Source organism: Thunnus albacares, chromosome 23 (genome assembly GCF_914725855.1).
Source record: "Thunnus albacares chromosome 23, fThuAlb1.1, whole genome shotgun sequence".
Lineage (NCBI taxonomy): Eukaryota > Metazoa > Chordata > Actinopteri > Scombriformes > Scombridae > Thunnus > Thunnus albacares.
The window spans coordinates 8,023,624-8,040,445 of NC_058128.1; the positions used below are offsets into that span (position 1 = coordinate 8,023,624).

At 41.4% G+C, this 16,822-nt stretch overlaps 1 protein-coding gene across 1 annotated transcript in view; it reads left to right on the forward strand.

The window, feature by feature from the left end:
• Positions 1-1,986: 1,986 nt before the first annotated feature.
• Positions 1,987-16,822, forward strand: part of ptn (pleiotrophin) — a 41,992-nt gene continuing 27,156 nt past the window's right edge. Inside the window, exon 1 of the mRNA XM_044342615.1 lies at positions 1,987-2,111. The gene's annotated coding sequence lies outside the window, so the exon portion shown is untranslated. The remainder of the gene's footprint in view (positions 2,112-16,822) is intronic.

A 16,822-nucleotide genomic window follows, 5' to 3' on the forward strand; every position in this document is an offset into this window, starting at 1 on the left:
TGAGATAAAGAGCTGCTTTTTGGCACTATGAGACTTTTTTTTTTTTTCTAGTGCAGAATGAATCTGTGCCAGGCACTCAATCAATAACCCAAGCAAGGAAAGACAGCCTTATAAGGTGAAATATAAGGCCATTTCTCAGTGTGTGGACTGCAGAGAGTTTACAGAGGCGGTATGACATCAGTATTGTGCGCAGGGCTTTGTGGACAGAACTAATGGTACTCTTTATTGATTGTGTGTGCTGTAATCTGTCAATCCAGGCTTGTCCAGCTGCGGCAGAGGACCGGGGCTGCTCTACAGGGTCATCTCCAGCCATCTGCCGTTCAAAAACACCCTGAGTGTATCCACAGCGTATTACTACACTCCCTCTGAAAGGATATCTGGCCACAAATGAGCTATAATGGAGCGAACCAGAAACATGCGAGGAAAAGAGACACATAGGTACAAACAAATCTGAGGTTTATTTAAAAAAAATCAAGTTTGATTATTTAAACTGGCTTCATTTTAACTTTGCAACTTGATAAATGAGCCACTTGGGTCTGTAATCCAATAGGACTGTGTGTGTTTGTTTAGTGTTTGGCATTTTTGTCGAATGAATTGGTTATCAAACACTTGCTGATGCCAGTTTCTCAGATGGAAGTATTTGCTGCTTCGTTTCATGTTACTGTGGGTTTAACATCTTCGGGGCTGTTGCTCAGACAAAGCAAACGATTTGAAGATGTCACTTTGGCCTGTGATGGGCATTTGACACAATTTCCTTAAATTTTATGGAACTAAATTATTTACCAAATAAGCAAAAAATAGATTAATCAATAGTAAAAATAATAAGTAGTCTGCGCCCTAATAATATTGTAAACTGGGTTTGATTTGCGATGGTTGGATGACTCTTTATGAGAAGAAAGAGCAAGATGGAGACTTTCTTCAGCGGCGCTTCACTGTTCCCTGCACTTCACAACAACAACATCTCCTGTTTCCACCTACCATGTGACCGAACTAACCAATCAGAAGCGAGGAGGAGTTAGACTAAATGCGAGAAAACTAAAGAGCCTGATTCAACAAAATGCTGTGACAGTTCTAAAGTGGCTGATAAAATATTTAAATGAGGAAATACATCAATAATTTACTGTGTAAACATAAATCTGTGAATAGTCAACTGTGTAAACACTGTAAATATGGTTTTAGTAATAAAGAAATAAAAAAAAAATCGAATATATGAATTGGCTTCACTTTTAAACAATTCAATCTTACCGACTAACGTCTGTATTTCATTTTAACAAGAAACATTTACAGTCACACAACCAGAACACAAAAAAACAACACTGATTTAAAAATAATAAAACATCCAGATAATCATGATCAGATGTCATTCACATCATTATTATTATTATTAATTTTTTTTTTTTTTTTGCAGTGCTGGCCCATGTAAAAAACTGAAAAACAAATCCAGAGCCCAGCTGGTGTTTGTCAATACTCTATTGATTGCTGCGGTTGGACTCACTTTTCCATGGATCAACAAGATATTTTATATAACTCCATGTGGTTTGAATGGGCTGCAGCTGCCAGCTTGTTCACTCTGTGTGCTCATCCAAAGCACATACAGCCACATTTTGTTTTTATTTTGGCATTTGGATCACCGTCTCCCATCTCTTTCTGTTTATTTGTATCTTCCCGTCTCTTCTCTCTCTCTCTATATATCTCTCTCTCAGCTCTTTCTCCTTGTCCCCACGGATGTCCCAGGCACTTTGGCTCTTAACTGCTCGCTCTCTTTCTTTTTTCTCTCATCCTCCATCTCACATCTTCTCTCTGGTGTCTCGGTGAGTGCCAGGCAGGGTTTCCCTGGAGTGACCTTGAGAGTAATGAGCTCCTGATCACGAGTCAGGAAACCCGGCATTCAACACCCACCCAACCAGCCCACCTCCTCCACCCCCTCATCCCATGCAACACACACACACACACACACACACACTAAAAAAAAAACTACACAGCTATCGTATGCTCAGCCCACAAAGAGAAATAGTATTGGAGAGGCAGGGCAGCGGGGCAGAGGTGCAGATGAAAAGAGCCTAGAGAAACTACTTCTTCAAGCTCTGATATACAACTACCAGACCTCCAAAGTAAGTGGATTTTTTTTTTCTTTTCTGGGTGCACACTTACTGATGCATGGGCTTCCGTGGGATAGGTGTGATGTGATGGTGAGGTGAGCAGCCAGGAAAGCAGAAAAGTTTGGAGCCTGAAGTTGGGCAGTATTCTGGGGCGGAAAGACTCGGTAGTACAGATGGTGTGAAGGCCATTTTTGGTGTGTGTTTTTCTTAGTGTGTACTGTATCTGAGTGTATATTAGAGGGGTGGGATTTATGTGATTTCCAGAACGGGCGACATCAACCCCTGTTGAGTTCACATTGCTTTTAAATCTCACAGCATGAAAACTTTGGGTAAAGTTGCTCAAGAAACTCAGTTAAAGTTTCTCTGGTGATTAAAACAATGTTTTACATTTGTGTATTTTTCCTGATATTTCGCCTTATTGTAAAATATGAAACAGTAAAACTAAAATGCTTCTGTAGACATGGTCCTAATCACTTCTTTGTTGCTCTTCCCATTTTAAGCAGATTTGTCCCTGAGGCTGTTGATAATAAACATATGAAAACATAAGACTATTAAGCTTAAAATGCTGAGAATTATAGCCACAGATGGGAGAGTGGCTTGTAGACATACTGGGTAAACAATCGAAAAGTCCCAATAATCCAGCACCCATAGGCTATGGACTGTGGTGTTAAATCATGAACAGAACCGTTTCCTCAGTGATTAGACTTGAAACATCCATATGTTTTGTTTATTATCGCTATCAGCTAAATATATGCAAGCTCAATTAAGTATGTCTCTGCATGCGTGCTGGTTTAAGTGGGACAGTTTTTCCCAGGATGTTGTAATTTGGGTCAGGCCTGACTGGAATGACAAACCCAGAGTTGCCGTATTGTATCAGCGCTATGTGGTCCTGCAGACCTTCTGCTTGCGTTGCCATGGCTTTCTTCAGCCCTGGTATAGCAACCCGAGTCAGACCAAACAGTGTTCCTCTCTGTCTTATGGGCATTCCTGCTGCAGACAAAAGCTTTCCCCGGCTCATTCTTGCTCGAAATGAGGTGTCCGCTTCATTTCTTTAGAATCAACACATGGTGTGGTCCTAATGAAAGGGCTGGGGGAGATTAAACATGAGGTGGAGATGAGCTTGAGAAACCAGCTTTGGTCCGTAGGAAGTCAGAACACAATGTGGATTAAGCTGGATGACAGCCAGCAGGGCCACACTCATAAAACTGCTTCATTTCTAAATAGGTTCTGGCATTTTCCTTCCAAGATGGCCACTTGGAGGCCTTTAAGAGACATTTTACACATTCTGCCCTTTTCTCTTGTTAAACGCTTGCCCCACAGACTTCACCACGTGATCTTGCCTATATGTCAAGACTAAGCACAAAGCCAGTTCATTTCCTTCTGTGTCCTCACAAATGCTTTGACGAGACTGTTCTCCATGGAGGAGCCGGAGCAATAAGGCATAGAATTGCGCTGTTAGGGCCCTGAGAAGTCCGCTCCAGGGGGGAGGGAAGCGCGGTGAATGGAGCCAATTCTGGTCTATAGGGCACAAGTAAGTGAGAGAGAGGGAGACAGAGAGGGTAGGGGGATGAGGACATACACAAAGATCCTCACATTGAGTGGCTGGTTTATTCTTGTGGGGTACGCACTGACCCCTCACATGTGGGATGAACAGAATGAGCCTTGATGGGGTCCAGAGGGCCTCCAAAGAAAGGGAGGACAGGATAAAGAGAGGAATAGAAGAAAAGAGGAGGGGAAGGATGCCAGTAGAGAGGCCTGTCAAGGAACGATCCTTCATTGCATCTAGTTCTAGATGTCATAGTGCAGACGTAGCAGGAAAGTAGAGCTGGAAAACCTAATTATATTTTTCACAACAAGGGACTTATTTTCATCGTGTTCATCCATCTTTCTTATTGTTACTGGCAATGTTGTACTCACAGTGACATCATTAAGATTAAGAAACATGTGGTTTCCCCAGGTTAAGGTCGGGGCCTGCTTGGAATAGGCCCTTTCATTAGGACCACACCATGTGTTGATTCTAAAGAAATGAAGCGGACAGCTAAGTTTGTACCAAGTTTTGTCCCACTATGTCTAAAGGCAAAAGTGTTCTGCATGGTCACACTCATAGGCGAGTGAAAAGTGATGGAAGTGATGGTTTTTCTGTCCAGTGAGGGATTATTACTTCATCATTTTGGATGCCCTCAATCTCTGAAGAGAGTGGTTTATCTAATCCGACTAAACTGTTGATTCATTATAACAGATAAAAATAATGCCCCGAACTTCCAAAATGGTTGTGAGAAAGTGGAATTATCCTTTAACCACAATCCTTCAGGAGATGCAGAGGTGTTCACAATCATATTGCCTGAGCTTGCCACTGAAATTTGGCAATGAGCAGGGGTCTGCAAGGGGCCCAGCTCCTGAGGCTGTTGGGTTAATAGTCATGTGTGGCGCAGACGTTCTCATGGAGACGTCAAGCTAAGCAGCTATCTCATTACAGGCAAGGCCGAAACAATCAAAAGCTGTCCGGAAAACCTCTAAGCCGGAGATGTAACAATGTTCCTCTTGTGTGGTGTTCGTCCCCATTGTCTGAGGGAGCCCATTGACGGTGCTACTAATGCCTTTTGTGGTGGAAAATACACGAGTCAGTGTATGTGTTGGTGTGTAAGTGTTGTGGCGTGTTGCAAATCTCTTAATTTCTTTTTGATCAGTCAGACTTCTACTGTGTAGCTTTGCATTTTAAAAAAAAAAGGTGTATATTTTTTTTACAGCAATTCTACTTTTCCAGTGGAAAAACAAATATCTAATTGTGACCCGCAACTCACCGCCCTGCTGTCGGCTTGATCTGGTGATTGAACTTCAGAGAGCTAATGATAACCCGAGGCTTTGCACTGTAATCACTCAGCTCATTAGTGTCCCACTCTGTCACACAGCCACCTACACACACAAACTGTCCCCAGGCCTGATGGTATATGAAAGAGAAGAGGGCAAAGGTCACAGTTTGGTACTGTACCTACTGAGAAGGTAAACAGCTGCAATGTGAGACTATGATTAATTGGATGCGTTTGATTGTATTTCAGTGCTGGTCTGTGGGATATTAAGATTTAAATGATCTTAGCAGAGGTTTTGCAAGTTTTAGCCCATTTAGTACAAATCACCCTATTACAACTGATCATTTGGCAAACCATATTAATGTGTTTTGGACATTTTGAATTATTTTGTCTACTGTTTCAGGCATCCATTTAGAGATATGGAAATCTTTAAGTGGTTTCTTTAAACTTGTGTGCTCCATCACAGTGAACTTTAGGTCTACATTATTTGTTTGCACAAATTACATTGTTGTTGTGGGGAATTTTTTTGCACTCAATCAATTAACTCATTTAATGACAATGATAATGTAGTGCACAACAAGTCTCAAGAGTGTGCTAATCCATTTTCATACCGCACAGAAATGATTGGAAATCAGTGGCTGTCTGGAATAGCAGTAAACATACAATGACAAATCAAACATTTTATTGCATTGATTGAATAATGGTCAGCAAAAATGTTAACCTGCAGTCATAGATTTTTTTTGGCCACCTAGGAGCTGCACAGAAAGCTATAAAACACAATATTGACATATAATCACCTTGTAAAGTTTCCGGCTAAAATGTTAGCAAACAGTTAGCTATTTGCACATTGAACAGACAGAAAGTAACATTAACATTCATTTGGAGTCTTGTTTGTGTCTACCAGACAAAGTCCATTATTCAATCTCTTTGTTCTCCTTTAGTACAATATTCACCAGTTAGTTGATAACTTTTCCAGTTAGGTAGGTAGTGTAAGGTGGGTTTTTAAAAACATTTTCACCGAAAACAGCTGTGGCTAAAAACAACACTGATGAGAGTGGTGAGAGTGAACCAAACAGTGATGTTGCGAGGTGTAAAACCAAAACAATGAGTATAAACATGCTAAAAAGCTCCATATATATGAAGGGAATTGCAAAGTCTCCGTGGGTTCATCATTATAGCTGATCTTTTTTGCTAACATAAAAATACAGAATAGAGCAGCTTTACATTATTTGTAAATAAGGAGCTAAAACTTGTATATTTGCTTTAATGCTATTTAGTTATCACACAAGCAGCTTAAACAGTTCCTGCAGTGTATGAGCGAGAAGCTTCGGATAGAGAATTGTTGTAGTTGTGTATCTTTAGCAATGTCATACAGGGAATACAAGTCCTCAGGGTGCTCCCCTACACCTAGTTTGTGTGTGTACAGGCTTCAGAGTGTGAAGCACAGGGGAGTGTGTAGTGTTTGTATTCCTCTAATGAACTGAGGGACGAGCTTGTCTCTCTCACGTACCATGTCATCAGAGAAAAGCTCAAACCTCAGGCGGACAAAGAAGAGAGCTGGACAAATAATGCCACTGAGTTTTATTTACCATTAAAAAAAAAAAAAAAAAAGAGCATATCGGAAACATCTGGATATTTGCATTATATGACGGCAGCAGTAGTTATTTATAGAAATTGTCATGATAATGAGCATCTGGTCATTCTTCTTCAGTGAATGCTCCTCTTGATGATGATAACAACAAGTGCAGCAGAAATAAAAGTAAGCCATGTCCTATCAACTTGGAAAACTTTCTTCCCAATGCAGAACCTTATTAAATGGCTCAGAGGTAAACCCTGAGGGGACTATTAAATAACATACAGCCAATACGCTGCTAAAGCTCCACCTAAATGCTGTAATCTATTGGCTCAATCAATGCAATCTCATTTTATTTAGAGCTACTCTTTGGGTGCTTTGTAGCCAGGAGGAGTGGATTCGACCTGACCAATGGAGTTATTAACGATATTATAATCATTTCTACAGACAGAATTTGACTCTCGCAAGGCATTAACAGTGTTATAAAAGAAAAGAGGGGGGGGGGGGAAGCATTCAGAGACACGTGGTAGCAGGTCGCTCTTATTCACAGCGATGCAGGGATCTGTTGTGATGTAGCCACTGATGTTGAATGGAAAGTTAAATTGATCGTGAGCATCACTGTGGAACACGGTCTGCCACTTAGTGTCTCTATTCCAATCCCACTGCTAATTGGATTGCTAATGGTTATGTTGCACAGGGGTGACAAACTCCTCTGATTAGAAGGGTTTGCACAGTTTATCACGAAATTCAATCAAGTGCACGAAAAAAGCTCCAATTTCTTTAACATTACTCTCTTCAACTTGCAGCTCTTTTTTTTATCAGGCCGAACAGTGGTTACTAGGCTGCTTAAAGGGCCGCATCTTCAATACTTAATACCAAAATAATTTTAAACAGTTTATACAGCCTCCTAATGCCAAAGGGGGTGTCTAATCCTTGGTTAAATCTCAGCAGGTTTTAATCTGGCTCAGTGGAGAGTTTCTGCAGCTCTGGGATGTCTTCATGTTCCTCCCTCAAGGCACTGCATTCTGGAGAAAGTATGATTTGGAAAGTTAAACACCTAAGATGGTTGGGGAGAATTAGATAGGCCCACTCTATGGTTGCAAACACCAAGGATTGTTTTATGCCCACCCACCAATAAGTGATTAAAAACCCGCATCAGTAAAGGTGGGGGTGCTTTCAACAAAGCCAAAGGGGAAAAAATGTTCTGTCAGTCTCTTGCAACTTGCCCTAAATACTCTAAAACATGTGTGCATGTCACAGCTGTCCCTTTAGTTGTAACTGAATTATGCATTTTGAATCTCTCACTTGAGAGTTAAAAGTTTCATCCTCATGGAGGCAAAAGGAGAGGGAGGAGTGAAAGAGGAGAGTTGAGTGGGAGAAAGGCGAGAGAGAATCATTAGTCATATCCATTAGTATTCCATCCACAGATTGTGCTGTGAGACAGCCGGTCTGTCCAAACAAACAACCAGCAGAGGGGGGATGCCTCATTATAACTTCCTCTCTTTTTTCTCACTTGGAGTTCACATTCCATCTGACCATAAACACCAGGCCAGGGCTTTGGCCTTGCCCTCTGTCTCAGCTGGAGTTTAGAGATGTTAGCGGGGCTAGTAAAGCAACAGTTCACATGCTGTTCAGTACATGAAGGGGACAGCACAGTACAAGGCGGCGTCCTGGGAGAGGAAGACAAAAACACAATGTGAATTCATGTTTAGTCCTGTGGGCATTTCAGATTGACGCCCTCTACAGCTTGATGCATTGTCTGATCAAAGAAGTGTCTTTCCACCTTGAGACGTCCACTCTACAGACCTCTGCCACCTTCCAGCCCCAACAGTTTAACAATGAAAGATTCAAGTGATCCCAGAAGGAGGTAATTGCATTCAGCTGGCGCACAAAGCTGAACTGTTATCCACCAAGAAGTGGAAGTTTATTTGAGGTGCTCTTTGGATAGGGATACATGTAGATATAAACATATAAGAAAATTCCAAGGAAAACAATGAAAATGCCTTGGCATGGTCATATTAGACCTTTAAACAAGCTCCGATGCGTTTTGGCATCGAGCCTTCCTCAAGGAGACAAACATCCCATGGAACATCTGGCCATTGTTAGGTTGCTCTTCAATTCAGCTTTGATAAATATTGTGGGCCAAAACAACGCCATCTGCTGGAGTATGTATGTCTACACCCTCTCTAGGCCACAAAACCATGTCCAAGTGGAAGATTCCTATTGGTGGAACACCACTAGACAAGGGCCAGATGTTCCATGAGATCTGTTTGACTCCCTGATAAAGGCTTGATACCAAAATGTGTCAGAGTTTGTTTAAAGGTCAAATATGACCAGGCCATGACAATAAAAGCATTTTAATTGTTTTAAAATAGAGTGCCTTGGAGTTTGTCAGTGCATGTTTGCATCAACTATGTGAAAATATTCATGAGGACACGACATGATTATATAATTAAGGAAGCACGAGTGACTCTGATACGTTAAGGCATTTCACCACTGCTTCCCACCTAAGATGGCATTTGTGTTTTTTAATGAATTAAATGTTTTCTTCTGAGATGGTGTTTTGCACCTATGGTGTTTTGTAACATGCACAAGGACCCCTGTTTGGAATTGAACTGGAATATGTAATTAGATACACCCCAGACTACCCTTACTGTTTGCTTTATAGTGGAGTGAATGCATGTAACATGTTCTCTTTTTTGATATCCACTCAGGTTTTTAAGGCACAAACTGAAAATTGGCATAAAAATAGGGAGATGAAAACTTATCAGGAGATGTCTCCAGATGCCAGATGACCACCTCTGTGCTTTCAGTAAAAGGGTAGAGCAATATCTTAAAGCTTGTCCCAGGGGCAGCAGCCTAACACGTACATTCAAGTACTCTTTTCTAGCAAGTCAGATTTTGAACACCTGCCCAGGTGACCTTTAAACATAATCATTTGGGGATACTTAGAAAATCTAATTTGTATGGCCAATTCGTCCTCCATTGAAGCCTTTAATCATTAGCATCTTGCACTCTTGAGAATCAGAAGAGCATGACAGTGCCGCAATAATGACACAATCCCTCACCGGCTTCCCACCCATTCAGTGTTCCATGAGTTCAAGTTGAAAGCAGTGGAGAACAAATGTTTTGTTTTTTTCCCCTGGACCACCAAGTGCCCCATTCTGTGCCCTGCCTGAACTGACTTTAATAACATGACATTTAATAACCCTTTTACCTTTACTTCAGACTACATGGGCACAGATTTGTAGACCAAAAGTATCAGAAACTGCTCTGTACTTTTTATGGTAGATCAAAAGGTACAAAAGGTAGATCAAGAGGGCCCATTAATTCAAAATCTAGAATGCGGCATGGATTTTTTTGTCATTCAAAGGAAAAGAGGATCAAAATTGATATGAGTGTCTGTCTTTGCTGTGCATTTGTAATGTTTCTCCACTCATTTATTCAGGTGTTCCTTTAAACTGTCATCCAACTTCATGTATGCATGATGTATTAACTGTCAAAAACAAACCAATTATGTGCCAGGAGAAGTATATTTTTATCTGCCAGGAGAAGTACATTTTTCCCACACTAAAAAATACTCGATATGTCTTTTGACTGTGCATGCTCTGCAGAGACAGCCAGCTCTGCACTTAATATAAAGAGTCAACTGTATGTCAGTTTTGCATATTTGCTTTCTCTTCTCACACAGGGAGAAAACTACCTTGACTGCAGCGGCTTGTGTGACACAAATTAAAGTAAAAGAGGGTGTCAGCGGAGGCAGAAGCCCCGCCGCACTCTGCAGTGTTGGTACATAAGGACTCGATGTCTCCTCTGACTCTTCTAATGCTCAGTGGCAAGTTGAAAGGTCATGTTCAATGCCCTGGGCCGTAACTGCGGGCAAGAGCCACTTCCCCCCACCGTTCACACTCCTCCTGCCTCCTCCACCCTTTAACCCTGCACCCAGCCCACAGCTGAGCACAGCCAGTGTCATAGAAGGGCTTGTGGCATTCGCACAGCAGCTCTCTGAGTTGTTTTTTTTTTCATTATTTTGAATGGGAGTGACTGAATCTTTCCACAGAGCAAAATAGGCTTCCTTATTTATTTGTAAATTGTGCAACATATAGTATGCCCACATTCATGGTGTGGTGTATAAAGCTGGGGCAAATAGTGTTTTGTGCAGATAAATGTAGACAATGACAGCAGCAGGCACACAGAAAATGTGGTGGGCTGCGTTCCTGATGGATAGAAATAGCTTACTGCAGAGGCTGGGTGATGGTGAATAGGATAAATATGTGAGGTGGACTTTAGTAAATACTGCATTGTGTGTCTGAGCAATAAGACTAAATGAGTTTGGTTGGGGCTATATTTTGAAAGAAGGGAAAATCTGGGACATTTTTGTTCCTGATTATCATATTGTGCCTACCTTGAAAACACTCTTTAGCATATTTGTCAGTGTCCTATATTTTAACACCACTGCAGCAGATAACGCAGTAAATTAACTAGCCGTACTGTGTTTCAAATTCATTGTAGCTTATAAAGGGTATTTTGTCAGACAGCACTTGTTTTAGCAGATAAACAAATAAGCTAGAAAAGACTCCAAGAGTTTCTCCTCTGTGGCTGAAGAATCTGCGGTGAAGTTCGGTGACGTTCATCGGCCTGAGCCATCAATGCAAGTGCAGACAAACAAGCAGCAGCCAATTTTATTGTGGAATAAATTAGGCGGTGTGGATGCTGTGTATTGAATTCCCATCAGCCTCTCCAGCTGACGTCAAAGGACCTCAGGCGGTGAATCTCTGCGGCGCTGCACGTGCCCTCCTCGGTGACTGCTCTCCACTTAAAACTCCAACTCTCTCTCAAACACACACACACACACACACACACACAAACAGACACACATACACACACCTCCCGGGACCTGGATGCCAATTACATGCCAATTACTATCATTTATTTTTTTTCTCTTTTTCTCTTTTCAAGTCAAGGACATCACATATAAAACGTTATTTATATGTTTATTAAGTTTGGTGTTAAGGCAAGATTTCTGAGGACTCTTTGGGAAAACAGGTGTTCAATTAACTTCCAGCCAGCTGGTATCAGAGATGTTTTAAAGCTGATCGCTTATCATCCATGCTGGTTGGTCTAATGAATTTTTGCCCCAGATCAGCAGTTTGCTCTGGAAAGCGAGGCCAGACTCTATGAGGAATCGATTGAGTGTTTCCAGACTCTACAGGTTATAGACTGGACTTTGTCTCTGTCCAGGAAACTTTGCAGTGGACGACAGTGCTAGATGAAGGCAAGGCGCCATGTTAGCCTCCAAATTCAATCTCCTCATGCCAAATGGCTCCAAAGACAATGCAATAAAAGTGAAGGATTTGCTTCGGCCAAAAGTCATGTCCTTGACAGATCAGGGATGTCCAATCTGCCTCTGTCCACCATTCTCAGTAAATAACTTTCCCCCTGCTTCCTCGATGGCTGGAAATAAGACTGTCACTGGGTCCAGGAATATAGTGCATCTAGTCTGTCGCAAGCTATGTTTGATTCATTGAGGGTCGCACAGAGCCCGGCAGAGTAGGAACTGAGTGACACTATCATTGCAAACTGGAGTAAACAAGTTAAAAATAGCAGTCTTTCTCTGTCGTGGAAAGGTGTCTCCAAGAAATGGCTGTTTCTCCTCACATTTTGCAAATAGATGAAACAAACAAAATAGATTATATACTTACCGCATAATGCACAACATTTTAGGACACCTTTCTGATCCTAATTATATCTAATTCTGATGTAAAGGAAAACATAAATAAAAGAAAATAAATGTCATCTCATATATCTTAGCTTATATAAATGATTGCAATGTGCAAAATGTAAAAAACTCAATATCAGAAAGTTAAATTTAAACTTTTTTGGCCTCTTGGTGGCAGCAGAACAAGCTGTAAACACAACATTGGACATGTCATGAGCTTATAAAATTGTAATGGCAGATATGTTAGAAAACATTTACCTATTTAAACATTGCAACTTAAGCATTCATTTGAATCATGTGTCTGGCCACTTGAAGAATGTTAGACCAATATTCACTCTCCTTTTAGCTCTGTTTTTAGTCTCCACCAGCTCCTGCCTCTTTAGCGGCTAAATGCTCCATTATTTTCACCAGCTTGTCACTAACTTTTTCTTTATGCCGTATGGTGCTGGGCTGGTGGTGTACAGCGGGTTTGTTGGAGCTTTAACTTAAACAGTAAAGTTGTGGGCTAAAAAAAACAATGGGCTTAGAAACGGTAACTGTAGAGCTAAAGGGCAACTGCAGAGTCAGGTGATAATTCATCACTGCAAGCGATATTTATCATTTGACTTATTGCTAATATATTGATATTGATTAGTGCACCTTTAACTTTAGTTACAAGTTTAATAGTAGGTAGTCATAAACATTTAGGAAAGTAAGTTATCTCTCCTACAATAAATGTAGGTTTGTAGGTTTCCTTTCTACACAAAAATACATAAATCAGTTAAATAACTAAAATAACCAAATGTTTATGAAATATTCACAGATAAAAGCATGGTTTTACAGAGACTGCAGTTAGTGATTTATGTTTGAGGAAGACAAAGAGCAAGTGAATTAATGTCTCATGTAGTATCTCCTTCTTCTGACGCCATGTTTTCTGAGAGACAGAAGTAGAGTTTTGACATGTTTGAGAGCTGCTTGCAGTCGGTGGATATTTCACGCCTGTTTCACTGAATGAATTTTGATGGGCTGCTGTGGTCCAGTCGTCTTTAACAGTCCCGACAAGCCTTTGTTCTTTCCCTGTTTTCATGTCTGATCCCCAACAGCCCGCAGGGGAAGCTCTGTCGGCCGCGCGCTCCGAAAGCCTTTCTGTTTGATCAACTTCTAACATATTTGAACAATTTAGGCAGGGATGAGTGCAGGTAATTCAAAGCCTGCCAAAAGAGTGTTTTGGGGAGATGAGAGGACATGCAGGTTCACAAGAAGTAGCGGAGAAACTCGGCTTTCTCATTACCGCGCTGCAGCATACTCCAAAACTATCCATCAACACGGATGATATTTTCAAATGAACCCTTAATGCTGCTGACATCTTCCATCTATGGACAGGTATTTGAAATGATCCTATCTCCCCTCAAAACCATCTCTACCCTTTCTCTGCTTCCCTTTCCTCAGGCAATAACTTATTTCACCCAGTAGAGGCCAGTGTGTAGTTGATGAGGTCATCCACTCGATGTGACAGCTACACTGCAAAAAAGGGCTTTTGAACACCTTCACATGGAGATCACATTGAAGAGGTGGGGGGGCATGGGTATCATTTAGTTCAGTCTAAGCAGGACAATCACTGTGAGGAAATCAATGGGACATCGAGCAGAAGGAAACAAAGACGCTCATAGAGTTTACCAGTGAGGCGAAGTAAACGTTAAGGCCATCTCTGCCATTGTTTGAGGTAGAAAAACATGCAGAAGAGAAAAGTCTTGTTCAATACTGCCATGAAAGGACATTGATGGTGAGTGTCATTAAGTACAGTCACTGCAGTAGAGTACAGATAAGAGGTCAGAGCCATTATGGATACAAGATCATGAGAGCCCTTTACTGACACTTAAATCAAAAGAAACCAATATAATCATCAAAACAAAGTCTCTCCTGCTTCCAATATCTGCTGCACATTAAGAAGAAACACAGACTTTGCTGAATAACTGTGATTATTCTCTGAGTCATCAGGAATATGCTGCTTTTTTTTTTACCCCTCATGAGGAGAATTGAAGTGGGACTGGGAAATTCTAATCATCATTTGGCACTAAAATCTTATTTCAAACACCCACCTGCTGTTGTAAAAGAAATGAAGTTATGATTTAGTGAGCTGAGGGGAGGTGTGGAAGACATAAAGTTAACAGTGTGAATATGCTGAAATTGTTAACAGTGAGGAGTGACCAGTGAATTATATTCAGTTTTGATCCTTTATCGTTAAAGCTGTGAAATTTACTTTTTAGAGGTGTGAACCTGCAGAAAGCTCTTGAAATGTGAACAGATTTTGCCGCTAGGATTAAGTAGTATGAGTTTTTTTCTTCATTGTGTCAAAACAAGACAGTAAAACTATAAATAAGTTAGTCTGCATTGGAATCAATTGAACTTTTTAAGAAAAATGAGGTTCAGACATTTAAAATAATGATTTAAACTTATTCTGTCTTGTCCTGCATAATATCACATCCCAGGCAAATTTCCAGCAGAGCAAGTGTCAATATGCATAATGTTATTTCATAAGAAATATAGAATAATGCATCAGACATGAACCTTATTCAGCCATAAACTTTGAGAAGTTTGCAAGGACGTAAACAACAACACCACAACCCAGACCCCCGGTTCACCTCGACTCTTTCCGGCTATCTTTCAGTTTCAGACGGGATGCCGAGGGTATTTGAGGTGGAAAAACTGCAGGGAGGAACAAATCCCCAACCAAAGCGGCAGAGAAACACCGCTATTGAACGCTGCACCTAAAACTCCCGTCTCTCTGCGGGTTGTCCACCTGGGAGCGTAGGAGTGTGAGTGAATATTAATCAAGCGAACGTTTCAAACTGGAGATGGGAATCGAACAGAGGGGTTTGGACGTGCGCACACTAATTAAAAGCGAATCCACACCTGCCTCCAGAATATTGGACACATGTGGTGCAAACTGAAGGGTCACCGAGTGGTGTCCTTGTGAGAAAATAGTTGAAAATGACCACTGATGATTGCCTCCTACCAAATCATACAGGTTAGTGATTAAAAGGCGTAAACTCGCCCGGTTGCAGTCATCCCTGAAATTGGACGGATATCGAGGTAATGCTGCCACTCTGGGCTGTAGAGACCAACTATTATTGTCATTTTAAAATCAATAGGCTTTTTTTTTCCCAGGCATGGCTTGTGGGGGGCTTGACTGGTTGAGGGTGTGTCACGTGCGTCTCGCGGATGCTGAACTGTATTTCTCTCCAATTGCAGCCGTGTGATCTGAGGTAAGCCTCAGCCTGGAGGGAAATTTACTACTGTTTGCCTTTGTGAGGCTTTCGTAATCTGCAGTCGAGCTTTGTTCCACTGCCACACAGGCTACAAGGGAACCGACGGGGCTCTGGTACTTCAGTAAAACAAAGAAGCCATCTTTGTTAGTCAACATCAGACACCTTGTAGACCTGTGCCCTCAACACCTATTTCAAGAAAGTACAAAGTAACAAACATAAAAGCACATCTGATTCACAGTGTGTGTGGGCTCAGGAGAGCATCAGTGTAAATGTGATAGGTAAATATATATAGCACATACTGTATTATATATATATTCTACAGTAGCCACGCCAGCTGTGTGACACTAATACTGTAAACACGGCGTTACATCTCCTCAAAATGGCGGGAAGAGCTGTCAAAACTGTCCACAACAATTTGTTTTGCTAAAGTGAATAAACACGACCCCGCCTACACCTTTTTTTTTTTTTTTTTTGTTTCAGTTGTTGTCTCGTGTCGATGTCAAGACAGTCAAAACTTCTCATCTCGTGCGTGTCTCGGTGACAGCACAGTTTAGCGTGCCTCGCGAGCTAATGTTGCCACCGCTGTCACCGCGGCATCCCTCAAGATGCCTGAGATCTGCAGGCTGAATGTGAGGAGGAGGAGGCGGGAGAAGAACACTAATGAATCCTTTGACAGTTTCACTCACATCTTCTCTCTCGACTCGAGCGAGCGGCACAATGCAATACTCCAGATGGGGAAAAACAGGAATGCCAAATGAAATCAAATGTATAAAAGTACATTGTTCTGTCTTTGACTCCGCTACAAACAACAACAAAGGCAGTGATAACAGAAAATAACCCCCTGCTGCTTCACATTATAGACACATCCAATACTATTTTCTTCAAAACCTGATGCATAAACCTGTTTCATCTGTCTGTCTAGTAGAATCTAGCACTGTAATGTGTTTTGGATGAAAATATCAACCACATGAGGTTATGTTATGCTCTGACTGTAGAGAGCAGCACACACTGTATCCTGCATCCACAGCTCCTTGGCACTTGTAAATTTCCAACCACTGACCTTGACGCTCCATTGTGCTCTATTAAGTGAAGAGTGGTGGCTGGCTTTAATTGACATGGATCTTCAGACACGTGGGCTCACTCCGCTGAACACCTTTAGCCTTTGCCTACAGACACCACACTGACAGAAATGCCTGCTTTGTGAGGTTACTTTTTCTCTGTATGAACTGAAAATATTGAGTTATGTTCTAAATGGCATCTATATTATACTTGGAGTTTGATTTCATACTCGGCTTGTGTGCCGTACAGTACAAAGACTGTACATACTTACCTGTTCAGGGTTTTAGGATGGTTTTGTGGGCTGGGTCACACCCTCA